We start from the raw sequence: 27,255 nt of genomic DNA on the forward strand, positions 1-27,255 counted from the left end.
CAAACACACACAGGCAGAATATTGATGAGTTGCTTGTATGAACTTACCAATAAATCTAGACCAGTGATAAGACTGAAGTTTTGTTTTTGTTCTAAAGATACAGAAAGTTCTATGAATAATAAACTTGAGGTCTGCTCTTTGGCTACATTGATTAGACTTTTAAATTTTTTTAATATTTATTTTTGAGAGAGACAGAGACACAGAGTGCGAATGGGGGAGGAGTGGAGAGCAAGAGGGAGACACAGAATCCAAAGCAGGCTCCAGGCTCTGAGCTGTCAGCACAGAGCCCGACCTGGGGCTCGTACCCACGAACCATGAGATCATGACCTGAGCTGAAGTCGGACACTTAACCAACTGAGCCACCCAGGCACCCCTTGATTATATTTTTCAACTAGTATCTTTTGAGAGTATAAAGGGAAAAACGAATAAATTAATGAAACAAGTAAAAGACCAAAATGAACACATTATTGGACAACGTATTTATTTTAGGTACTAGGTTATGCACATATGCATAAGTGAATAGCAGAAAATAATAAAATAATGGCACGTATCAGTGAATTTTTGTGAATCTAAACATTTCTTCCATTTATTCTTAATAAGGGGTAAAATGAAGGCAAACTCTGGATGTTTATAAGTGATGTTTATTTCTGTAAATGTGTTCAACTGGGGTAATGGAGTCACAGAGTACAAATCTCGGTCCCAGGCCTTGTGGTTGCTTTTGGGTTCTCACAAACTTTTTCTTTTTACTGAATTATCTATTTTCGTGCATAAAAACAGATTTTATCTTGAAACCTCAGGCTTACAAAAAGATAACTTTCAATATTTATTGGAAGGGTGGAGAACAAAAATGTTCAGTGAATTTCTGCTATTAATTCAGACATATTGTGTAATCATAGAACCTCAAGACAGACCATAGACACTAGATCAGATCTGGATTTAATGTGCTGAATTTTGGTTCAGAAATGAAGGGTAAAATATTTGTCTCCATGGGGACAGATCCATTACTGCACTTTTCAAAATGTCAAGGTTATATTTGAAAAGTAGTTGCAATTTTCTCCCATTTGATAAAGATAATTCTCTGCTTGTACTTCACACATAAAAATCTGTGACTTAATGAAAATTTGTCTTCACAGTATTAGGATAATAATCCCAACCTGACATGGCTTAGAGCACAGTGTATTTTTTTTTATAATCTCCAGATTCCAGGGAAGTAAAAACATGGTACTGTTGATGATTTAGTAATGTTTTGTCATTCGCCCACTTCCACAGTCTTGTAGAAGGCCATAGCTTGTTTCAGAAACATTGTCAAATAAGAAATATTAATCCATAAAAAAGGAAACCACATTCCTATATGTTTGAGATCTATCTATCTATCTATCTATCTATCTATCTATCTATCTATCTACTTATCATCTGTGTCTATAACTATATAGCTATATCTATATCTATCAGCCTACTCCAGGTAAGTTTAATTTTACTAGATAAAACATTTACATTTGTGTGTATTTGATATGCTCTAAGTCCTGATTATTTGCGTAATGGGAGTACAGCTAAATATTGCAGAATACTTTTAGAGGTTTTAAACCATCAAACCTGATTGTGGTACAAATGTTAAAAATATTAATAGCTATTTAAGGTAGATATTAGATCGTGATGTTTATGGTATGGAATGACAAATACAAAATAAAATTCTCATAAATAATTTTAAGGAAAATTCTTTATTTTCCATTTATTTATTAGAAATCTTAATATAACAAATATTTTCAAATTCCATTTAAGGAAATTCTGGAGGATGACCAGGTGTAGAAAATCGATAACTAGAAGCATTAAATTAAAATTTCTAGGGGCACCTGGGTGGCTCAGTCGGTTAAGTGTCAGACTTCTGCTCAGGTCATGATCTGGCAGTTCGTGGGGTGGAGCCCCACATTGCTTCTGTGCTGGCAGCTCAGAGTCTGGAGCCTGTTTCAGATTCTGTGTCTCCCTCTCTCTCTCTGCCCCTCCCCTGCTCATGTTGTCTCTCTCTGTTTCAAAAATAAATAAAATAAAAAAATAACAATTTCTATCACCGCGCTAGTGATAGAGAGGATATATAGACAAGATCTAACAAGATTTAAATAATTCTGCAGATGTCAATACATAATTTGCCTTTACATTGGGCAATTATTTTTAGTCCATAAACATTCATATAGGAAAAACAGCACAACGAATATGGTCTTTCCTTGCAGAAATGAAACAGTGTATCTTTATGAGAAATACTCAAACGTGAAACATCACTTAGATTCAATTAAATATCACAATATATTTTCTATATGTTAAAAAAAACAGGCATTTTCACTTGGGTTGTTATACATCATCTTCGCAACAACTTTGTGAAGCAATTATTTCTGTGTTTAAAGATAAGCAGATTAGATTTATAGAGACTAAGGAATTTATTCAGAATCTTAGCTAGTTGATTGTCGATGTGAATCTTAAAGGAGCTCATTTGGGCATCTCAATGAATATCTTATTTGTTCACTAAATATCTACTAAATTTCTGATATTCCTCATATCTCTGTGCTACATAATGGGCTACCTTGACTGAATTCAAGTAAACTTTGTTCTTCTTCTGTACGGAAGGTACTGCTTTTCTCTGGTTGCTTTCAAAACCTTCAAACTTATCATAAATTTGACTGCATATGCCTAGGAACTGTTTTCTTTACATTTAACATGCTTGTATTCCAATAAACTTCTTGATTCTGTACATTTATGTTTTTAACCAAATTAGAGAAATTTTAAGCCACATTTCTTCACACATTTATTTTATCCCTTTATCTTTTTTTCTCTCCTGAAACTGTAATTGTATATATGTTAGACCATTGTTAATTGTACTTACCCTCAGTCTGCTCATTTTTTGCATTTTGTTGTCTCTTTTATCTAGGTAGGTGATTTATATTGATCTGTCTTAAGGTTCATTTACTTTATATTCAATTGTATTGTTAATCCCATTAGATAAAATTCTTATTTCAGATTGTGTTTTTTATTTTTTAATTTCTTTTTTATTTTTCTTTTTAGCTTCTATTTCTTTGTTGAGATTTTCCCGTTCATCATCAACGTATTTCCATATCCATGGAGATAAATACAGTAGCTGCTTTAAACTCTGTTCTGATTCCAGCATCTTGGTAATCTCTAGTTTTGTCCTCATTGATTTTTTTTTTCCTTGAGTGTGGCATTTTTTGTTTCTTTGACATTTAAGTAATTTGGATTTGTGTTCTGGATGTTGTGAATAATATATTGTAGAGATTCTGGATTACATTATATACTTCCAAAGATTATTGATTGGCTGATTGGTTGGGCTTTTTTTGTTTTGTTTTTGTTTTTGTTTTCTTGAGCTATCATCTGGATAGAACTCAAATTGCAGTTTTTTCTGTGTGGGGCATGGCAATTTCAGCCAGTTACTCATTTAGCTATAAAATTGTGTTTCTACCCTCACTTTTTAAAGATTCTCCCCCCAATTCCAGTCTCCCCTCTCTTAATTTTTCAATTGTGTCATTGTCCCAAACCCTGCCCTTTGGTTCATCAATCCAATTATTCAATAATAAGAAAGTTTTATCACTTCCATATTTTAACCACACAATATTGCTCTAATGCTGTCTGTCCTCAGGCTAAGAACGGTGAAACTAGGAAGTTCACCTAGGATTTATTTTCTTTTACCCAATTATAGCTTTGGGTAATATCTGCCTGCTTTGCTCAGTCTCCAGTGCCCTTAGATAGTTGTTTATTTTTACATATTCTCCCCCCCCCAAACCCGTAGTTTATTGTTGCTTTCTATGGAAGTATTGGTCCAATAAAAGTTTATCAACCATTAGCAAAAGAGAAGTCCATGATCATTAACTTTAGATTTTCATCTTTTGTATTATAAGTATTTGAAGCTATGCATTTTTGGGGGTGCTTGGGTGGCTAATTCAGTTGGGATTGGAGTCTTGATTTCAGCTCAGGTCATAATCCAAAGGTCATGGGATGGAACCGAGCCTGCCCCTCTTCCCTAATTGTGCTTTCTCTCTTAAATAAATAAATAAATAAAGCCATGCATTTCCTTGTAAATATTGCTTTTGCTATATCTCACATATTTTGATGTGTCCAGTTTTTTATTATTTGTTATATTATTATCATTTATTCAAAATATTTTCTGGGCATCTGGGTGGCTCAGGGCATTAAGCATCCAACTGAAGCTCAGGTCAGGATCTCATGGTTCACGATTTTGAGCCCCATGTTAGGCTCTGTTCTGATATCACAGATTCTGTGAATCTGCTTCAGATTCTCTGTCTCCCTCTCTCTCTTTCCCTCCCCTGCTCATACTCTCTCTCTCTCTCTCTCAAAAATAAATAAAAGCATTAAAAAATGTTTTCTTTCTAATATACCCTATGATTTCTCTTTGACTTAAGTTACTTGGAAGTATTTAATTCTCAAAATTGTGAAGATTTTCCCACCTTATACTATACATTTCTATTTAATTTCATTGTGTTCAGGTAAACTAGTCTGATTTTAATCTATTTAAATTTATTCCCAGTGCAATCTCTCCTAGTGAACATTCTGTGTCCAGTTAAATAGAATGTATATTTAAATAGGATGTATGTTATTATTGAGTCTAAAGTGTCAATTTGGTTAATATAATTGCTCAGATTCTTACTAAATATTATTCAATATTTCTAATAATTAATAAGTCTGTTGAAATCTCATAATTGTGAATGTATTATTCTTTAAATTTTGTCAATATTCCATGAATTTTGAAAGTCTCTTATAAGAAGCATACATTTAGGATTGTTATATATTCTTGTTAAATTTTTCTTTTTTTATTTTGAAATGTCTCTGATACTATTCTTTGTGCAAAGTACTTTTTTTTAATATTAATATAACCACCTCAGTCTTTATAAGTAATTGTTTACATTGTATCTTTTCCCATACTTTAGATTTTAACTCATCTCTGCCTTTGTATAGAATATATAGTTGTAGGTAGCATATAGCTGTTTTTTTTTTTAATTTAATACAGCAATCTCTGCTTTCAATTGACAAGTTTAGATACTTCACATTTAATCTAGTTATCAGTAAGGTAGGACGTGTGTACCATGGTGTTGTTTATTTGTCCCATTGGTATTTTGTTTCTATTTTTTCTCTCTTTCTCAGTTTCATTTTGTGTTGAGAATTTTTTCCATATTTTTCATTTTTTTAGTCTTCCATTTTATCTCTACTCTTGAGACTGGTGGCAGCTACAGGGCTTGTAAAATTTATCTTTTACTCATCACAGTCCAGTTTCAGTAATGACACTTAATGAAAGAAGTAAGAACATTGCCACAGTACACTTCTATTTTTCTATCCCATTTATTGTGTAGTGTTGTCATAATTATCTGTCAAGTGTTATAATCCTCAATCAAATTGTTTATTTTTGCTTTAAACAAATAAGAATCTCTGAATTTTTTTAAAAAAATGGAAAAATGGTTTCTATTTATCCACGCATTTACCATTCCCATCTCTATTCATTTTTCTGTGTAGATCTAAATGTCCATTTGACATCATTTTTATTTTATCTGAAAACTTCCTTTACATTTCTTTAGTGCAGTTATTCAGAAGAGGAATTCTCTTAGCTCGTTTGTCTGAAAATACTTGTATTTTTTTATTGGGCAGGAGGAGAATCTTATTGAAGTATAATGTATATACAATAAAATAAACCAATTTTAACTGTGTAATTTGATGAGTTTTGCCAAGTGTATACAGTTGTGTGGCTATCCCAGGTGTGATATACCCAATCCCTGTCACCCCAAAATTTCCTTCATGCCTTCTTACAGTCAGCAACTTCCTCCCAACTACTAGCCCCCCGCAAAAATTAATCTTTGTGTCACAAGTTTTATCTTTCCTAGAATGTTATATAAATCACATCATATAATATGTGGTCTTTGTACCTCACTTTTTTTGCTTAGGATAATGTTTTAAAATTAACTTATGGTATTGTATATATCAATAGATCATTCCCTATGGTTATGTTCTTTTACTATTGAGTAGTATTGTTTGTATAAATATGTCACAATTTGTTAATCCATTAACTATTTAAAGAACGTTTGGGATATGTCTAGTTTGGGCATTTATGAATAAAGTTCTTTAAAAATTCAGATAGAAGATGTTGGGTGGATATACATTTTTATATATTTTGGAATTACTTGGTATTACTTGAAACTATTATGTATAATGGAAACTACCAAAATGTTTTTTTCCCCCAAAGTGATGGCATTATTTTATATTCCCATCAATAATGTTTGAGATTTCATATAGATCCACAATCTCACTTGCTTTATCAGTCTTTTCAATGTTAATCATTCTAGCAATTATGTGATATTATCTCATGATTTAAATTTGCATTTCCCTAGTGACTGGTGCGTGGAGCATATTTTTATATGCTTATTTATCATATGTATATTTATGTCTTTCAAGTCTTCTGATCAATTTAAATTTTGTTACCAATACTGTATTAAAAGGATTCTTTACATATGCTAGATATGAATCCTCTTTGGATGTATGGTTTGCAAATATTTTCTTCCATGCTGCAGTTAACCTTTTCTTTTCTTACCAGTGTCTTTTTAAGAACAATAGTTGCTGATCTTGAAAGTGTTGAACTTGACAGGGTTTTGTAGTGCTTTTGGCTTTTTTATTATTTTTAAGTTTTGTTTTGCTCCCTTTTTATTTGTTTGTTTTTGTCTTTGTTTTCTGGGGTTTTCTTTGTTTTGTTTTTGGAGAGAGACAGAAGGAGATGGAGAGAGGCAAAGAGAGGGATGGGGACAGAAAATCTGAAACATTCTGAATTTCTGTTTTTGTTTGTTTGGTTTCTTTGTTTTTGCTGTTGTTTTATCTCTAGTACTACGGTTTGGTTCTTTCTTAGAATTTCCATTTCTCTGTTTACATTGCCCATCTGTTCTTACATACCATTTACTTTAACAATAGATCCCCTTAGCATATTAATTATAGTTGTTTTAAATTTCTGGTTCTGATAATTCCAACATTCCTGCCTTGTGTGGCTCTTAAGCTTGCTCTGTCACTTCAAATGATATTTTTGGCCATTAGGAATTCTTTGTATTTTTTTTTTATAGCTGTCCACAATGTAACAGGTAAAAGGAACTGCTGTAAATAGGCAATTAGCAATGTGGTGGTGAGGTAGGGGGTAAGGAAAGTGTTCTATGGTCCTATGGTTAGGTCCCAGGGTTTTAGTGAGCCTATGTCTCTGGAATGTGTACTTCACAAGTATTTCTTAGGTTTTCCTTACTCCTAACGTGGGAGAGGATAGTAGGGTAAGCTGCATTTTGTTCTTTCTCATTCTCAGGTCAGTTAGGTTATATATAAGACTCCAGCAGCTTAGGCTTTAGTTAACCAACTTTCCCTAGGGAAATACCTTGTTAAAGACTAGAGTGTTCTGGAGTACTTTTAAATGGTTCCTTTCCCCTCCCCTGCTAGAATCATAAGGTGAATTTTCTCTGGTATTTACGGTGAGATTCTGGTCAAGCTCACAAAACTGTAGGAATCTCCCCCACCCTTGAGCATCTTCCCATGAAGATTCTAACTCTCAGACTCGGCTACACTGAGCCTCTAGCCTCAATTACAGTTTATATTTTCCTATCCCAGCACATGTATCCGTGGCTGTTCCTCCCCCAGTCTGCCCCAGCAACCCCCAACTCCCTGTATCCACCTGTCTGCCTCTTGAGTCTCAGCAGTGATTTGCCCTGCATCCCCTTCACTCCTATAAAGTCAAGATTTATTGGCTTCTAAGTCTGTTCTGCTTTTTAGTTGTTAGGAAGGAATGGCAGACTCCTTACATGTGAAACTAAAAATCAGAAGTCCACTTAGTTTCTTGTATAGAATAATTCAGAAAAAGCAGAAATCAGCTGTCAGTTTGTCGAAATTATGTAGAGCCACTAATACAAGAAATACTTGATTAGTATTTTGTGATTCATATAAACCACATTCCCTAATACACTGAATTTTCATCAAGCTTTCTGGTACTTCACTCAGAGAAATTAAATTTCCCTGTATATATTTATATATTATATATATAATATATTTAATAACTATATTAAATATTTATTTGTTTATTATATAAATATATATTTATTTTATATATATTATTTATATATTATATATTATTTATATATAAATAATATATATTTATTATAATAATATATTTATTATAATAAATATATATTTTATATACTATTTATATAATTTATTTAATTTATATAATTTATATATAGTTTATAAATATAAAATAATATATTTATTATAAATATATAATATATTTAATAAAGAAATTTTGACACATTCCCTTTAAGATCTGGAATAAGACGAAGATCTGCGGTCAGCAATAATTATTAGCCTTCCACTGGATGTCTTGCCTGTTACTCTAAGATATGAAAACAAAACTTACCTAAACAGCAGATTTCTACATTATTGTGACTACTCAAAATGCTTTCAGGTGTCTAACTACAGACACGTTTTTGTCAAGGGTGAACTTGACAATCTGATATCATTCCTTCGCATCTAGTTTTGTATAGTGGTGATAATGAGGATGATGACAATGGTTATCCTTCATAGACAAATCTTATACCCAAAAAAATCTGAAAACTAAGCATTTTGGGGAACTTTAATTGGTGGTAAAATCCTTTCCTGACCAAATCTTATTTGTCATCACCTGAAATGGACTCACAAGAAGCTATTTATAGTCTTTATTCTATTTAGTGCTAAAATTCATGTATTTTGCTGCAGAATTATTCATGTAGGCTTCTCCAGGACCCTTGATTGGTGTTATGTGGCATCCAGTATATGATCCTTCTTACTTCACATTCTGAATTCCATGGCACCTATGACTCTGAAGGTTTCTGGAAGTAGCCTATTAAAGGAAACACTTATTAATAGTATATTTTATTATATAATCTTCCAAACAGTACTATGAGATAGATACTAATATTATTACCATTTAACAGATGAGCAAGGGGACGGAAAGAGAGGTTAAATAAACACTTAAGGATACACAGCTTGTAGGTAGCAGAACTGAGGTTTAACTCTGGCAGCCTGGATCCAAAGCTCACAAACTTTCTACCACTTCTTTCACTAATGGTAGGTGGGGGCAGGGAATACTTTCTTTTCAACCCTACCTACTCCACTCTAAGAAAACTGAACCTTGCCCTTTTTCATTAAATTAAAAGAGAACTCTAACCTCTCCTTTAAAATTTGGAATCTATACCATACTACTAAAATATGAAGGTCCTTTTATATCACTTATTCTCATCTATCCAAATCATTCTGCTCTGTTTGTTATACTGAATATTGTTTTCTAATGAAACTCTTTCCTCTTGACATACCTGAGCTGGTTTGGTATTCTTTCTATACCTCTGTGAATATTCCTTTTGTTTTTTTTTTTGGCTTTCTCTTATGCCTCAAAAAAACTTAAGTATTCAACAAAGCAATGCTTATACTTCTTCAGTTTTCTATTTAGACTATCTTTCAGCCATGTTTAACTCTCCGTTTCTGACTTGGATACAAAGGAACCACATCTTGAAAGGTTCTAGATGGTTATTTCCTCATCTGCTGGTAAGTTCTGAGACTTGTCTGTGCTTGAAATCCAAGAGCCATAGTCAGAGAGACCACAGAACAGTCCATGGAATCTGCAAATAGACAGGCTCACTTTCTTCTTAATGACAATAGCACAAGTTTTGCAAACCCTCACTCTGCCTAACGATACAGAAGCTTTAGCCCATTGGAAAGAATTGGGTCCCAGAGTATCATAAGGAGTCGCAAACAGGTCTGATTCATGGGATGTTGCTATGGTAAACTTGGCCCACTTGATTATAAGCCCTTGGTGGGCAGGGCCTGCTTATTCTATTGTGCTTATTTATTTTTCTTTCAGGAATTAAATAGTGCCCTGGATGTCACAGTGCTGTGAATTAAATACCTTAGCCTAAGACAAAAGGTAATTAGTAGAGCTGAGAGAAGGGTGCTTTTCAGAATACATGTCACTTGGTTCCTTGCCAAGAGGAAAACTGCAGAAAAGTTATTCATCAAAAGTTGGCATTCTAGTTTTAGCTCCCAACCAATCCAATGAGTAAATGTGGAACAAAGCACTTTCTTTATACCTAGCTTTGTTTATTTACATTTTTCATTCGTCAAATAAGAGAAATCTATCAAATTTCCAGCATATACAATGAGGTTGAGCACATGATAGATTTTATTAAAGGATTTGTATAAATATCTTAAAATATATATAGGATAATTTCAGAGTGGCTAAAATGTATCATAAGTAGGAAAATATGCAATATATTATACATATATATGAATATTATATATACATACATATGAACTCATTTTAATAAAAGCATCCACAAGTGTCTGTGAGTGTGAATAGGGAAGAATAAATCCCTAGATGGAAAGCAAATTTGTTATAAATAAAATAGTTACAAAGTTCAATGAAAGAATCTTCAAAGTAATAAAAATCAAAAAATAAACAGAACAATTTATATGGCCAAGCAAATAAGATTACCACCCAAGGTAGGAAGGCTATTAGTGCATAACTATGTCATAAATAAAAATAAAGTTTCAGTACAGAAGTGCAGCTTAATTCAAATTTGAAAGCAAAGGGGATCATAAAATTCCATTAGCACATGGAAACAATTGTGTCATTGCATCCCTTTTAATCTGAATATGTGCTCTACTGATTATTTGTTGTTCTTATTTTTAGCAAAAGTGAGGTGTTTGGAGTTTAAGCTCAAGCCTGGAGAATTTTAATATTAGCTTTTCCTATACAGTTAAGCTCATTTACCTATATTCATGATTTATCAAGCTCTGTTACTATACCTTTTTGAACAAATTGCTTCTCACATGCAAGAGTTTTGAGTAGTTATTACTTGGTTTTGCACTTTTCTTTTTGAAATTTGTGAATGGACAATACATTTGCATGGTTCAAAATTCACAGTGGTGTTCAAGTTCACAACTTTTCCTGAGCCCATTGGAATGATGATGTTTCAAGGCAGTCAACTGGTCCAGAAACTCTAAGAAAAAAGACAGGAGCATTCAGGGAAACACAAGATAAGAGTAGTGGCTTACCAAGAAAGGATGCAGATGGACAGCAAGAAGGGGTCCTCTGTCTCTCCTTGGCAAATCAGCTGGGGTTATTGGAAAATTGGTGGAGATCGAAGGTGCGCCGGCAAGTGGGTGAAGGCCCTGGAAACGGCAAATACTGGAAGGTGTGCCAGCTGAGGACTCAGAAAATTTTGGTTCATTTCTGAGAAAAAGCTTCCTTGTGACCCAGAAATGAAGGAGGGAAACAGTAGCTCCTCTGGGGGTGGGAGATACTCACAAATTTCAACTGAGATATTTCTCCTCTCTCTTCCCTACAAAATGAAAACACCTAAACATGGAGTGGGGATGGTTAGCACCGGTGCTCATGGTACACTGGTGAAAACTCATTGCAGCCAGGGGAAGAAAATAAGAAAAGAGAAACGTGAAGCCCTGGAGGAGGGGCATAAAGATCTACTGGACTCAGAACTGCAAAGCAAGCTATGGGACTGAGAAGAGAGACATAGCGACTAAGACGAAGACTTAATCAGAACAATAGGGAACAACTGCAGATGTAGCACCCATCCCCAAGCACACACCCGGGAAAAGAAGCACAAGTAGCATAAAATTTGCAAAAGACAGAACCTCGCTGGGACCCAGTATAAAGGGAACACTAAAAGCACGGAAGTAAAAAGTCCTCTGAAAACCCCTAAACACACAGTATTATTAGAAGAATTTGAAACCTGTGGTACACTGACAGTAACCATAGCAACGACAAATCTGAAAAATCCGGTTTAGTAAGTTAAATAAATTGTTCCCCCCATCAGAGTCCTAGCAGGAAGAAAAGCATGACCATTTCCAAGTGTGAAAACTATTTCCTATACTCTCATCTGTCCTGCACAAGATGTACATCTTTCAAGAATAATCTAGAAAGCATACAAAAAACTAAGAAAAAAATGGCACATTCCTAAGAAACAGAGCAATCATTAAAACCAAACTCAAATATAACAGACATGTTGGAATTAACCTGAAAGGGAATTTAAAATAACTACAATAATGATGTTAAAGGCTCTAAAGGAAAAAATAGACAACATGTAAGATAGGTGGTTAAATTTAGAAATTATAGTGCAGAGTCCAATGAACACAACAAAAATGCATAACACATTAACAAGGAATGTGTTTAATAGGCTTAACAGTAATCCAGGTACAGTTAAGGAAGGAATCCATATACTGGAAGACAGGTGTACAGAAATCACCCAGGATGGAATGCAGAATATGATGAAGGAGCCTACAGATGAATGAGATAAACACAGTGAAGCGAGTGGGAAGAAAAAAAATCAACCTAAGTATCTGGAAAACAGTGTTTTGACTGCATAATCCAAGGGTTAAGGTCAAAATAACTAAAGGGATAGAGCATTTTAGTTGGTAAACTTGTTTCACCTATACCTATGGGACATATTATCAAACTGCTTTATATGAATACTAGACTTGAACAAGTAAATACAATTTAGATACAGTCTGAGATCTCACTGAGAGAGGAAGAAAGGGAGTATGTCAAAAGAACACTGGAGGCGCCTGGGTGGCTTAGTCGATTAAGCGTCCAACTTTCGCTTAGGTCATGATCTCGTGGTTCGTGGGTTCGAGCCCCGTGTCGGGCTCTGTGCTGACTGCCAGCTCAGAGCCTGGAGCCTGTTTCAGAGTCTGTGTCTCCCTCTCTCTCTGACCCTCCCCTGCTCACGCTGTCTCTCTCTCTCTCTCTCTCCTAGAAATAAATAAAAATATTTTTTAAAAAAAGAACACTGGAGCCAGTTTTTAAAAAAAGCTCTCAGTGACCAAGGCTGAACTAATTTGAACAAAATAAATAGTTAATAGAATTAGATTTACCCCCAAATAAATACATATCCGTGAATCTGAAGTCTTCAGGTTTCAGCCAAACAGGTAAAAAGATTGGAAATCATTACTGCATTTCCCCAAACTGGATCATTAGGTGCATCCAAAGAACTAAAGCTCCTGAGGTTGGCTTACCTGGAGTAGGAACTGCGGTCAAGGATCACGTATGTAGTGGATTAAGAATCGCCAGACTGTGTAGAGTCTGCAGGAGGTGAGAAGCTCCTAGAGGCTGCAGTTAGAGGAGACTCCCAACACCTTCCCGGGCTCTTCCTCCAAGAACTCCCCCAGATTTTCACTGGGAGATCTGAGAAAGCTCCTTAAGTGGCCTTGACAATGAAAGAGGATAGTAAGTATTGTGAAACTCTCCCAGACCCTTCCTCTCTAAAAGACCCAACCTCTAGGATGGAGGACATCACTAGAAGGCAAATCTGGAAATGTATTCCAGTTTGGGGAAAGAAAATACACTCCACTCTAGACCCATCCTACCTCAATGTCATGGCCAGCGAGGAGCCACAGTCAACAAGAAAGAGGGCTTCAAAGAAATATACTAGTAACACTAGAGCTGGAGAAAAGACTAGTGGATAGGAGTGAAGAAAACTCTACCCCTGGAGGAGAAGCTGAAATACTTCATAGTCCAAATCCCCAAGACAGGCCCATGAAAAGACAATCAGAAGATTAGAGCATACCCCTTTTCCTCCATAATCTATCACAATATTAACAAACTTCCAGAAGTAATAAAGGTGGATTATAGAAAAAGGGCTCCAAGACATAGACTCTCTCTAAAAACAGTACCGTGGAAAACTGAAAGCCAAGAGGGGAGAAAAATAAGATCCCCAGAGTAATCCAAAGCCTGTGGTGCTTATAGCTAAAATAAACATTAACTGGACCCAAACTCCTAGGCATGTTAATGTAAGTCCTCATACTAATGACATGTTTACCTCAGTTAGTATTGCTTTGTACACTATGTCTGGTCTCAACAAAATTCATAAGGCATGCTAATAGGCAAGAACAAAACACCATCTGAAGAGACCAAGTATGAGAACCAGGTTCAAATATAAAAAAGATATTGGAATTATCTCAGGAAACTTTAATTAACAATGAATAATATGGTCCAAGCTCTCGAGGAAAAAGTAGACAATGTGCAAGACCAGATGGAATATCAGCAGAGAGAGATGGGACCTATAAGAAAGGATAAAAAGGAAATGCTAGTAATTAAAAACAATATTAGCAATGAAGACTGTCTTTGGTAGGTGCATCAGTCGACTTGACATGGCTGAGGAAAGAATCACTGAACTTGAACATAAATAAATAGAAACTTCACACGTTGCAAAGGCACAGAGCCAAAAAGGAGGAATAAAGGATGGAATGGAATGGAATGGAATAGAATGGAATGGAATGGAATGGAGAACATCAAGAACTGTGGAACAATATCAAAAGTTGCAATATGCACATACTGAGAATGTCAGAAGACAGAAGGGAGCAGAAGAAATATTTGCCAAAATAATAATGGCTGAGAACTTTCCAAATGAATGACAGATACCAAACCACAGAATCAGAAGTTTAGAGAATGGAATACTCAAAATATACATCATAGAGTTAAACTGCAGGAAAAAAAAAAGAAGATAAAGAGAAAATATTAATGGAATCCAAGGATTAGGGAACACTTTCCACGCAAAAGAACAAGATAAAAATGACAACGGATTTCTCATTTTAAAAAATACGTAACATGAGTGGAATGAGATCTTTAAAACGTTGAAAGAAAAAGGTGGCATCCATGAATTCTATATCCATTGAGATTATCCTTCCAAAGAAGAAAGAAATACTTTCTCAGATAAACAAAACTGGGAGAATTCCCAGACAGCAGACTTGCTCTGCAAAAAATGTTAGAAGATTTTTAAGCATAAGGAAAGAGATGTAGATCAGACAGTTGAATTTACATAAAAGAAAGGAGAGCATCAGAGAAGGAATAAATGAAGGTAAAATAAATTCTTTCTATTTGTCTCATTCTTCACTGATCTAAAGGACAACAGTTGGTTTGGGGCAAAGATAGTAATATTTTTGATGTGTATATGGATAAGTGAAATAAATAATAGCAATGTCACAAGACAAAGAAGAGGAGATTTGGGATACTAGGTTATAATGAATTTGCGCTATGCATAAAGCAATACATTGTGATTTGAAGAGGTATTTACATAATTCTAACATGTATATTGTAAACACTAAGAAAACCACTAAAAAAAGGTTTTGTTTTATTTTGAAAAGGAAGTTTAAATGATGGAGCCAGAAAGGAAGTAAAATTAAGTCATATAAAATATACAGTGAGTTTATACTGATATAAATAAATGATTAAATAAACAAGAGGCTGAGAAGAAGCAACTCTTCCTAACAAAAAATTTTTAAAAAAGAATAAATACAGAATGACTGAGGGAATTAAAAACCACCACTAGAACAATATAGCAATCATTGCTGTAGTCAAGATCCATTGATGAATGCTAAGATTGTTTGGCAAAATATAAGAAACAGATTTTTACGCAGTCTCATCTCAGATTATCTCTCAAAACACGTGGTATTTACAAAGGGGAAGCAGTGACTTTATAGTGAAGAAATCTTCAGACACCATCTTATTTTAGTGATCAAGATTAACATCCTCAAAATGCATACCTTTAAGATTACTGTGAGCAAAGATAATGCAAATCCAAATTGAGGCGCATTCTTGAAAATACATGACCAGTACTCTTCACAAGTCTCATACAATCGACTGGGCCCAGGGCATCAGGAACTGTCAGATTGGGGAAAACTGATGAATCATAACAAGTGAATGTAAGAGAATTCTTGGTTGGATTCTAAAACAGAAAATGAACATTTGAAAAACTGGCATTACTTGAATAAAATCTGTATTTCAACTATTTCTTTTGAGGGGAGAAGCTTGGAGAAATAGCAACCCATTTATTATTTTTTCAACTTTTCTCTAAGCCTAAATTATGTCAAAAAAAAGTTTTTAAAGAGTCAAAGTACCTCCCAGCTCTATTTCTATGAACTCTATTCTGTCTTCATTCTAAACTTCATGTTTATCTTTTCAGTGATGATTTATGCAAATATAAGGAAATGTCAATATATGCTTATTTTTCCCCTTTCTTACATGCTAGTGGCATACTTTATATATATATATAATATATATTATATAAGTATATATATATTATATTTTTTTCTTCCAACCAAAAGTATAATAAATATCTGTTTATCCACACCTTCACTGTGTGGAGCCTAAAGGTTTCAATGTGTTTCATGATAAGGTATTTTGTTATTTTTCTAATAGCATCATGGTGTTACTGTTCCTCTTATAATTGAATAAATTGAGTCTTAAAGAGGCTGCGTAACCTTGTATACATAGCTAGGATCACTCAATGTTGAGTCTATATAGAGGTAGTCTTGTCCTGTGGAATGAAGTGAACCAGGGCGGTGTACCATGTAAGCAAACTGGGCAGATATTTACATTAAATTGCTCAATAGACAGAAACGGGCCATATGATGTCAAATAACTATTCTAATTTATTTACTTTCCTATTCTTTTCATTTATCTCTGTTACAGATTTATTGATTTTGTATTTATGTAGTCATTCCATCCTGAATTTATACCTAGAGTACATACCACAAAATATAGAATCCAGAACTTGAAACAGGCAAAATTAAATTCTGGTAGTAGAAGTCTAGATAATGGTTACCCTTGGTAGACTAATAATTGGCAGAGTGAACTGGGAAGCTTCTAAGATATTCTAAAGCTGGATACTATGTATGTGTTGTGTACTTTTTCTATGCATATCTTAGAATTCAGTAAAATGTTTACCAAAAACATAGTCCATGCTTAAACCCTTACCAGGTAGTTTAACCGAACACTTGTCTGTGTTCATGTTCTTTATTCTACCTTAGTAAGGAATAAATAGGGTGTTCTTACTGATTCTTCTCTCTAGCCAAACCTCGGCACAAGGATAAAATTTACATATTTAGATGTGCAGGAAATATCAAATTTTTGTATATAAGTTAAATAATGATTTGACTTCTGTTGATTCTAGGATGGCATAAGGATATGGAGTATTAATTTGATACAGGAAAGTCATATAAAGGTCCATTGGATTCCATCATTCTTGGTAACTGCAGGCATGCTCAGGGTTCAACCTTACTTAGCTCTTTGAAAGTAGACTTCCAACAGTCTACCTAGACTGAGAGCCTTGAGCTCCAAACTCCCTAAGTGTACCATAAAGCCAGTCTTCTCTGAGTTTGGCAATTTTCTCTCTGTGTTGTCCAGTGTATATCAGGGTTCTCCAGAGAAACAGAACGAATATGATATTTTAGCAGATATGATATTAGCAGAACTAATATGATATACATGAGAGCAGATATATCGATATATTTCTATATAGATATCATACTATATTTATAGCTGTCCATTTATTGACAGAGAGAGATTGAGATTTGTTATAGGAATTGGCTCACACAGTTAAGGAGATTGAGAAGTCCCATGGCCTGCTATCTGCAAGCTGGAGAAGTAAGAAAGCCAGTGGTATATAATTCATTCCACACCCAAAGGCCTGAGAACCAAAGGTCTGAGAACCCGGAATGCCCATGTCTGAGAACAGGGGAAAATGGATGTTCCAGCTCACGTCAAAAGAGCAAATCCGTCCCTTCTCTGCCTTTCTGTTCTAGACAGGCCCTTAGGAGATTGAATGACACCCACCTACATTAAAGAGGGAGATCGGCTTCACTCAGTCCACCAATTCAAATGCTAATCTCTTCTAGAAACACTGTAACAGATACACTCAGATGGAATGTTTTACCAGCTCTCTGGGCATCCCTTAGCCCAGTTAAATTGAAATGTAACTAACCATTACTCCCAGGAGGGTGGTCTGTGCTCTTCATTGTTTCAGGACTAGGAGACCTCTCTCTCCTCTTAACTCTTGAAAATATCACCAACTCTCTTGCTGTGCTTGTTCCCCAACCCACCCTCACTCCAAAACCTCAAAATTCTCTCTTCATGCTTCCCACCAGCAAAGGATTCCATTGTCACCGGCTTTGAGAAATAAAAATGTAAATACCAGGAAGGGAAGATATCTTCAAGGGACGCTACAGATGCACTCAGCAGCCTGTACAGAGATATAAAAAAGTTTGTTTTTTTTTAAAAAGAGAAAGAGAAAAATACAATTAGAGAAAAAAATTTCAGTGAACTTACCCTGTTATGTATTTTCCAAAGAATCAAATTCTGGTTTCAAGTACTATACAAGATTCCCTAATGGGCATTTTTGTGCTTCTGAAACTATCAAGATGGAGAATATTGCATTTATTAGGATACTTCTAAAAGATTGTCATTTTCGTGATCGGAAAGAAAACGTTGATAAGCTGTTTTGGGGGAGGAAGAAGGGGGGGCAATGATTAAAACCTTCAGAGACAAATAAATCGTTAAAGAGTATGTTTTATTAGGTACAAAGAAATGGTTGTTCTTATCCTGACTAAATACTACTTAATGGTGTTTCAGAACACAAAGTAAAAAGCAGTCATACTCATACCATATTTACATGTCATTCTCTGGAGACTGAAGATCAACTTTGCATCTCCCTTTATCACAGGCTTTACTAAATTCTTATTCAACATTTTAGGCATGTTACAATTTAACTTTTTAAATACATTTTAAGTAATCCCAGCAACCTATGTTGTATCTGTAAACCCTACAGGGAAGCCAGTGTAATTATTTAATCGTATTAAATGTCATGATTAAAGGCTGGTTTTCTGCATTTGTATTATTTTTAAGTATCGAGATCGCAATAAAACACTCACAGTTACTTTCCTAAGTGCTGAAATAGAACTATTAGATTTTCTGAGAGCGAAATCAGATACTCAAGCTTCTCCTTTATACTTCTTCGTTACCCCTGTTTTGTTTGTTTTTCTCCAGATTGTGTTTTTTAATGGTTGGAACGGTGGGGAGAGCAGGCGTGGTGGAGAGCGGGTAAAGACGTGTGTGTGAAGGGGGAGGCTTCATTGTACAGAATGGTCATTAACTGTGATGCAAACGCCAATGTTTCCATGGAAACCTCTGTCCACTACAGAATATACTAGAGCAATTTTTGAACCATTTGTCCATTTGATTAATTATGTCTTTGTGCCGAAGGCAGCTTGGCTTGATTGTCTCATCATGTATTAGGGAAGCTACTGCTCTAACAAATGGGCCTATTGTTTTGGGCCTATTCATCTTGGTGCATCCCTGCGAGCTGATAGACATTTCAACAAAATGACTGTCCCTTAATGAGCTGCAGCCTGTCAGAATTGTTTAGGGCTTCATGCGAGGCGCAGACCATGGTCATGACAGCCTCAGTTATTATGACAATGAGTAGGATGTCTATAAAAGAGTCTATATAAATACAATGACCCTCGTTTTGATATTACATAGTTGCTTTTTAATTATCAAACTTCTGTGTATTATAGTCCGAAAACACTCCTGAATTTTGTTCCAACATAAGCTGTAGAGTTTTCTGACAAACTAAGTGAACATGACCACCAAATCAAAAAGAGTAAAATATTTTTTTTCATAATCTGATAGGATTGTTCTTGGTTTCTAATTACCTGAAAAATACTATGAATGCAGTTATGGGAACTGGCTAATGGAAGCTAAGCCAACCTTTGTTATATTATGATGATATTCATGTTGAGTTGTTAGCTTTCTAATATGAGTGCCAGCTGATTTTACTTGGACAAATATCTCTTAAAAAATAACAAAGCAAAGCAAAAAATAATACTTAAAAAAAACTTGAGGAGGACCCATAATGTTTACAGAAAAATAAATATGTTTTCAGTAAGTAGGACAAATAAAACATTTTTTCTGGTATCTCAATACACATGAGATGGTTGAATAACAGCCTCGTCTAGGTTGAGAGTACACACCTGTTGATTTTCTCTGAAGACTTGGGAGTATTATTATCCCAAAGTCCAAACATCTTTCACAGGGATCAGTACTTAATAATGATGTGTTTCCTGCCCACAGTAAATTGTAATAATTCTGCTAAAAAAGAAAGAACATATTGGCAATTTTGATTTCATGTTTGCTCAAAGCAAGAGCAAATTCTCCTTCAGAACAGATGAATGCACTTTATAAGAGGGATGGTGTGCCAGTCACAGCCAGAGTCAACATGCCTGAAACAGCCCCTTTGCCAAAAGTTAATTATGACACTTAAGAAAAGCTTCCTACATGTTTTTAAATTGTATATTTCAGTTTTGCTTCCCTAGCTCTTCTGTGCTGGGAACCGTCGTGGTCGATGCTGTATTTCTCCGTACAGAATCAGTGATTAAGTTGTGTCCCCAAAATTCACAGATGGAAATCACCACTCTGTAGCTACCAACAGCCCCACTTAATCAGTTAATAACTGGGATTAAACTTAATTCAGATTAATTTGTATTAGTATAGAGTTGGTAAATCAATTGCTTTCATATTAATTTACATGTTGTCTAGACATGACATCATGTTAATTCTTTGTGTGGTTCAACTAATTACAGACTTTCTGGGTAACAGATGCAAACTTTTTGTTTAAAGCTCTAAACATAAATCAAGGTTAGAGTGGTGGTCCAGCTTATTTTAGGTTAGGCTATTTTGTTTTTTTGTTTTTAAATTGGTACAAAGCTACATATTAAAGTCTGGAATGGAAATAATTTAATCAGTTTAACAGGGAAATGACTTCTGATAAAGACAAAGAGAGACACATGTAATTGTTAGTGAGATAAATTTTAGAAAAATGAGAAAATTGTTAGAAAGTGAATGAAAATCCCCGCACTCAATTGGTGTATAAGAGACAGAAATATTATTAAAATGATTCTTACCTGCAAATTTCAGCTTGCGCTTCTACCTGTTCCATTCAGGGTCTGAACTTCACATAATAGAGTAGCTCTCCTGTGGACAGTGTTTATTTAATTCTGATAATTCACTTAATTCTTATATCTTTTGAACATCTCAGAGTTTAGTGGTCTTAATTTTCTGAGTACAGTAGGTAGCTGTGATAAAAAGTAAGCCAATTAAAATAAATTGGAAATATTTCCTTCTTTTCTTATTACTCTCCAGAATCCAAAACTAAAATTGGTGGTCTGTGTCCAGATTGGTGAGACCTAATCAGAGGTCATTTGTTTACCAGTGTACAAATGTTCCTTAGAAATCAACATTTATAAAAACCCCAACCATTAAATTTCAGTTTTCCTTATTTGGCTTATATTGGAACTTTAAGATGGACAAGTCCAATAGAATGAATCATTATTTTCCTTTTTTAAAATTTTCCTGAGTGGGGGCGCCTGGGTGGCTTAGTGAGTTAAGTATCTGACTCTTTGTTTCAGCTGAGGTCATGATCTCACAGTCTGTGAGTTCAAGCCCCACATTGGGCTCTGTGCTGACAGCATGGAGCCTGCTTGAGATTCTCTGCTTTCCTTCCTCTCTTTCTGTCCCCCCCTCCCCCACTTGTGCTCTCTTTCTCTCCCACTCTCAAAGTAAATAAATAAACTTAAAAAAAATAAATAAGTAGATATAGATTTCCCGAGTTGATTTAGGAAATGAGCTTTCCCCTCTTCAAAACGTATGTTACAGATACCTGGTTTCTTTAATTCAATGTCAGTTATACGTTATGCATTTTACAACCCCACTCTTATTTATTGGGAAATCCAATTTCTCCCTGCAAAAATGGCATTGACTTGTACACACATGAGAAAGTCACTATAGAAGATAAAAAGACTCCATGTTATGTCAAAGGGATTCGTGTATTCTCTATTCTGGGATGGACAGCAATGTTGAAATGCCAACACAATGCTACCTCTGTTCCCCAGCTTGTTCGGTGTATCATGTATTACTCTTGAGCATGAAATTCTACTGTTAGTAATTGGGCTTTTCTTGTTGTTCTTGTTGTTTTGTAATCTATAAGGAAGACTGCCCCTACCAGTAAAATGCTTGAAATTTTAATCCTCATGAAGATATCTTTAAGTGTAAACACATTAACATCCTAAGCATTATGCTATTTACCTATGTACCACTAGTGATACCTACTTTCACCTTTATCCCTGAATAAATCTTAATTTGAGAGTTTTATAAAGTTTTAGTTTCAAAATATCACTTTTTAAGGCTTTGTAAACAGTTTTACTTAAAAACTGCAACTGTAGTACGAGGGAATTTCCATGTACCCTTCACCAACATTTCACCAAGATTTTAAAAATGTTATCATTTTAAAATTAAAATGGTTGCTGGTGTTCTCTTTCTCTTTTTCTCACTCACTTGCTCTCCGTGTCTCTCTCTCAACTTATATATATATGTATGAATGATCCAAAATAACTCATTAACAAAGAGAATATTACTAAGACTCTAAGGGGACTTTGAATTAATAAGTCATCATTTTCCTATTGCTTTGAACATTATCTAAAACAAACATTTTTTTTATTTGCCTTGGATAATTGATGTAGCATACTAAATAATTTTGTTCCCCAGCTTGGACTGACACTCACTCAATAGGCATAGAAATCACAGTGAGGTTTTTTTCTGGATTGGATGATATGGTGGTGCAAGTTTTCTTCTGTAGCCTATTTTTTTAATGTACATTTATTTTTGAGAGATTGAGACAGGGTGGGAGGCAGGGAGAGAGGGAGACACAAAATCCGAAGCAGGCTCTAGGCTCTGAGCTGTAAGCACAGAGCCCAATGTGGGGCCCGAACTTGCAAACAGTGAGGTCATGACTTGAGCCAAAGTAGGATGCTTAATGTACTGAGCTCCCAGGCACCCCTTCTTTAGCCTATTGATATGGTGGATTGTGTTGATTGATTTTCAAATATTGAACTAGACTGCTACCCCAGGATACTTGGCCATGAAATGTAATATTTATTTATATTTTCTCAATTCTACTTGCTAATATTTTAAGGATTTTTTGCCTATATTTTTGAGAAGTATTGGTCTTTATTTCCCCCCACCTCTATTGTCTAGTGTATTTCCTTTGTCTAGTTTGGTATGAGTAACGCCAATACCATAAAAATAATAGGGAAGTGTTCCCCTTTTTTTTTTTCTATATTTTAAAAAGAGATTGTGGAATTCCTGATAATTCTTCTTTAAATGTTTGTGGAGATTTTTTAAAGTTTTCTTAAATTTATTTTTGAGAGAAAGAGAGTATACACACAAGCAGGGGAGGGGCAGAGAGAGAGGGGGGTACAGAGGATCTGAAGTGGGCTCTGCATGCAGAGTAGAGAGCCCGATGTGGGGCTCAAACTCGTGTGAACCACGAGATCATGACATGAGCTGAAAGCAGACTCTGAACTGACTGAGCCACCCAAGGGCCCCTGTTTGTGGAGTTTTCCAGTATAACTGTCTGGGCCTTGAAATTTCTTTTCTAGGAGTTTTTAAATTACAAATAAATTTTCCTAGTAGTTATAGAGATATTTATTTTTTCTATTTTATAGCAGGTGAATTGTGGTTATTTGTGTTCTTTGAGGAAATGGTCCATTTTGTGTAAACTGTCACATTATGTAAATAAAGTTATTTGGAGTATGCCCTGTTATCCTTTTGAAGTCTACAGTATCTATAATAATATCCCATAACATTTCTGATATGGTAATTGTGTCATCTTTATTTTTTCTTTGTCAGTATTGCTACGGATTTGCCAATCTGATTGGACTTTAAAAAGCACTAGCTTAAAGTTTTAGTGATTTTCTCTATTGCTTTCCTGTTTTCATTTGAACTTATTTCTGCTCTTACCTTCATTATTTATTTTTTTGGTTTTCATCAGGTTTATTTTGCTCTTCCTTTTCTGTGTTCTTGAGGTGGATGCTTAGATTGCTGTATTGGGATTTTTGTTCTTTTCTAACATATACTTTTTTAAACATTGTTCATTTTGAGAGAGAAAGAGCACATGTACATGAGCAGACAGGCAGAGGGAGAGGCAGAAGAGTAATCCCAAGCAGGCTCCATGCTTAGCATGAAGCCTGAGGCAGGGCTCAGTCTCATGACTGTGAGATCATGATCTGAACTGACATCAAAAGTCAGATGTGTTCTTTTCTACTGTATATGTTTAGTGCTATAAATTTTCCTCTCAGCACTGCTTTAGCTGTGACCACCAAAACTTCATATGTTTTATTTTCATTTAATTCAGTGAATTAATTCGAGAGAGGCAGAGCACAAGTTGGGGAAAGGCAAAGAGAGAGGGAGACACAGAATCTGAAGCAGGCTCCAGGCTCTGAGCCACCAGCACAGAGTCTGACATGGGGCTCGAACTCACAAACAGCAAGATCATGACCTGAGCCAAAGTCCAATTCTCAACTAACTGAGCCACCCAGGTGCCCATAATTCAATGCATTTTTAAGATTTCCTTTAAAATTTCTTTTTTGAGGGGTGCCTGGGTGTTTGTTGTTTCTTTTTAAAAAATCACAAGGGGCACCTGGGTGGTTCAGTCGGTTAAGCGTCCGACTTTGGCTCAGGTCATGATCTCACGGTTTGTGGGTTTGAGTCCCGCATCGGGCTCTGTGCTGACAGCCAGCTGGAGCCTGGAGCCTGTTTCAGAGTCTGTGTCTCCCTCTCTCTCTGACCCTCCCCTGCTCATGCTCTCTCTATCTCTCTCCTAGAAATAAATAAAAAAAATATTTTAAAAAATTTCTTTTTTGACTCATGGATTATTTATAAGTATGTGATTTAATTTTCAAATGTTTCAAGTTTTCTCATGATTTTTTCTATTACTGATTTCTAGTTTGATTACTTTGTGGTCAGAGAACACACTCTGTATGATTTCAAGTTTTAAAATTGCTTGAGGTTATTTCATGGCCCAAGATATGATATATTTTGTATATGTTCCATGGAAACTTGGAAAGTCCATGTTTTCTACTATTTTGGGGTGGAATGTTTTATAAATGCCAAATAGATCCTGTTGATTAATGGGGTCATTAAACTCTTCTAAGTAACTGCGGATTTTCTTTCTCATTGTAGTTGGAAAAGGGATATTGAGATCTCTGATTATAATTGTGAACACAGTCCTTTGTTTTTCCTATCATTTCTCTCAGGTTTTGTTTTAAATATTTTATAGTTCAACAACAGTTTGGTACACACAAAATTATGATGGCTGTATCCTCTTTATGCAGTGGATTGAAACGTTTATCATTCTATAATGTTCCTTCCTGACTCCTGCAATTTTCTTTGCTCTGAACTTTCTTTATGTGATATTAATATAGTCACTCTTATTTTCTTTTGATAAGTGTCTGCTTTTAACAAATATCTTCTGGGGCGCCTGGGTGGCTCAGTCAGTTAAGCGTCTGACTTCGGCTCAAGTCATGATCTCACGGTTCCTGGGTTCGAGCCCCACATTGGGCTCTTGGGGTGATCCTCTTGGGGATTCCACTGGCATTATGGTGAGAGCGACTTCATTACAACTGGGTAGTGGTAAACCTTTTGACTCTCCTCTAGGTTGCCTTTCAGAGTTTTCTAGTGGAGAGGGGGCAAGGTGGCCTCTTTGTTACCTTCCGTTGGTGGTGAAGTTTCCATCCCCCTGTTTGGCATTCTCTGATATCATCCCAGTAGAGATATTGAGGTGCCTCATGACAGCCTTGCAAGTGTGGAAGTCAGCCTTCCCCACTCAGCATTTGCTCGTGTGGCTGGAGTAGGGCCATAGTTTTTCTGTCATATTTGGCTGGAGTATAAAGCAATTATTATCTAAAAGTCCTGTCTTTAGATAGAACACAGCCTGTTTAGAAAACAGGCTTTCATTGTGAATCTTTTGCCTGTGCTCTTCACTATTTCCTTGTTGCCTGTTTTTTCAGCTTCAACTCTGGGATGTATGAGGCAAAAAGAAAACCTAGGATATTAAACCATTTTGATCCTTGTTTCTGAGGTCCTTGAGCAATCTCTTTCCTTCTCTCCATCTTTCAGAGCCTTCTCTTTGTTTTATACAGAATGGTTCAGTTGTACATAGTGGGAAAACTAGAAAGAAATATGTCTACTCCATCTACAAAGAAGTAGAAGTCTCCAGAGAAAAATTTAAAGGTTATAAGCCTAAAAACGTAATTTGTTGGATTTTTAAATGTTCTAACCAAAGATAAATGTATTGAAATAAGCTAGATTTGGATATCTTTGGATCCTAGCCAGATGTTTTTCAGGTCTTAGATAGTGAAGCTTGTCTTTGGTAGATATTATATAAGGCTATTCTGTGTTCGTCAAATAATCCCAAATTGCAGTGGCTTACAGTAGCAGTCTTCTTTCTTTTACAAAACTGTCCTCAGGACAGCTATGGTGCTACTCAAGGCTATGTGTCAGACTCAAGTTTTCTGATCTGGGACTGTGGGTCTGCTCCTCATGTTTTCCCACTTTGGAACTAAGGTAGGAGCAACCTCTGAATATATGCTGTTCTTTCATGACAGTGGCAGAAATAAGAAACTGATGTACATATGTATTGGCCACTAAAGCTTCTGCTCAGGACTGATACACTGTCACTTTTGTTCATATTTTATTGGCCAAAGCAAGTAACATGGCCAAGCCTAAAGTCAGTTGAATAGAGAAGGAGACTCCTTTTACAGACAAATCTTTTAGAGACAAGTTACATAGCAAAGGACATTAATATATAATCTTTCAAAGGAGGGAGTGAATAACCGTGAAACTTTTACTCTAATGAACGGAAAATGTGCATGCTCTAGGTTAATTGGGAAGAAACCCAATTTGATTTGATATATATTCTGAAATAAAGAATTATCAAAATGTATTTTCTATTAAAGATGCAAACCTCATCCAGGGGAAAGTAGTGCTACAATATGTTGTAAAAATATTTCCACATGCTTTAAAAGACAAACAACTAGTTATTAACTTACCATGGTATATTGGGGTGGCTGAGTGGCTCAGTTGGTTAAGTGTCGGACTCAGCGCAGGTCACGATCTCACAATTCGTTAGTCGGAGCCCTACGTGGGGCCCAGTACTGACAGCTCAGAGCCTGGAGCCTGCTTCGGATTCTGTGTCTCCCTCTCGCTCTGCCCTCTCCCATTCATGCTGTGTCTCTCTCAAAGATAATAAATAAACATTTTTTAAAAAACTGATATGTCAAGTAGGTTACCTGAAATTTATGTTAATTTTCAACTTAATTTTAAAAATAAAGACCACAAGATTATCTCCAGGTCAGTACTTCTCAGCCTACTTATATTTTACTTTGCATCCCGAAATCTCCATTAGAATATAGGCATATCCTAGAGAGACAGAGATATCTCTATTGTTTCATGAAATCTTATGTTAAGGGCAGATACAGAATAATTCATAAAACGATAGCAAGGGAGAAAAA

General features: G+C 35.3%; 1 long non-coding RNA gene across 4 annotated transcripts; it reads right to left on the reverse strand.

Moving 5' to 3' along the window:
* Positions 1–8,733: 8,733 nt before the first annotated feature.
* On the reverse strand, positions 8,734–18,943 carry LOC144227630 (uncharacterized). Of its 4 annotated transcripts, none has more exons than XR_013333979.1 (7): positions 18,781–18,943; positions 18,179–18,345; positions 18,045–18,092; positions 15,616–15,797; positions 13,090–13,280; positions 10,864–11,057; positions 8,734–8,902 (listed from the first exon to the last, which is right to left on the reverse strand). It is a non-coding gene; the product is annotated as an uncharacterized LOC144227630 (long non-coding RNA). The 4 variants fall into 4 exon arrangements; XR_013333980.1 differs by having other exon boundaries at positions 15,616–15,751; positions 17,835–18,092; XR_013333977.1 differs by having other exon boundaries at positions 17,835–18,092.
* Positions 18,944–27,255: the final 8,312 nt, after the last annotated feature.

The sequence above is a fragment of the Crocuta crocuta genome, unplaced genomic scaffold (assembly GCF_008692635.1).
Source record: "Crocuta crocuta isolate KB4526 unplaced genomic scaffold, BGI_CrCroc_1.0 scaffold41, whole genome shotgun sequence".
NCBI classification, from domain to species: domain Eukaryota; kingdom Metazoa; phylum Chordata; class Mammalia; order Carnivora; family Hyaenidae; genus Crocuta; species Crocuta crocuta.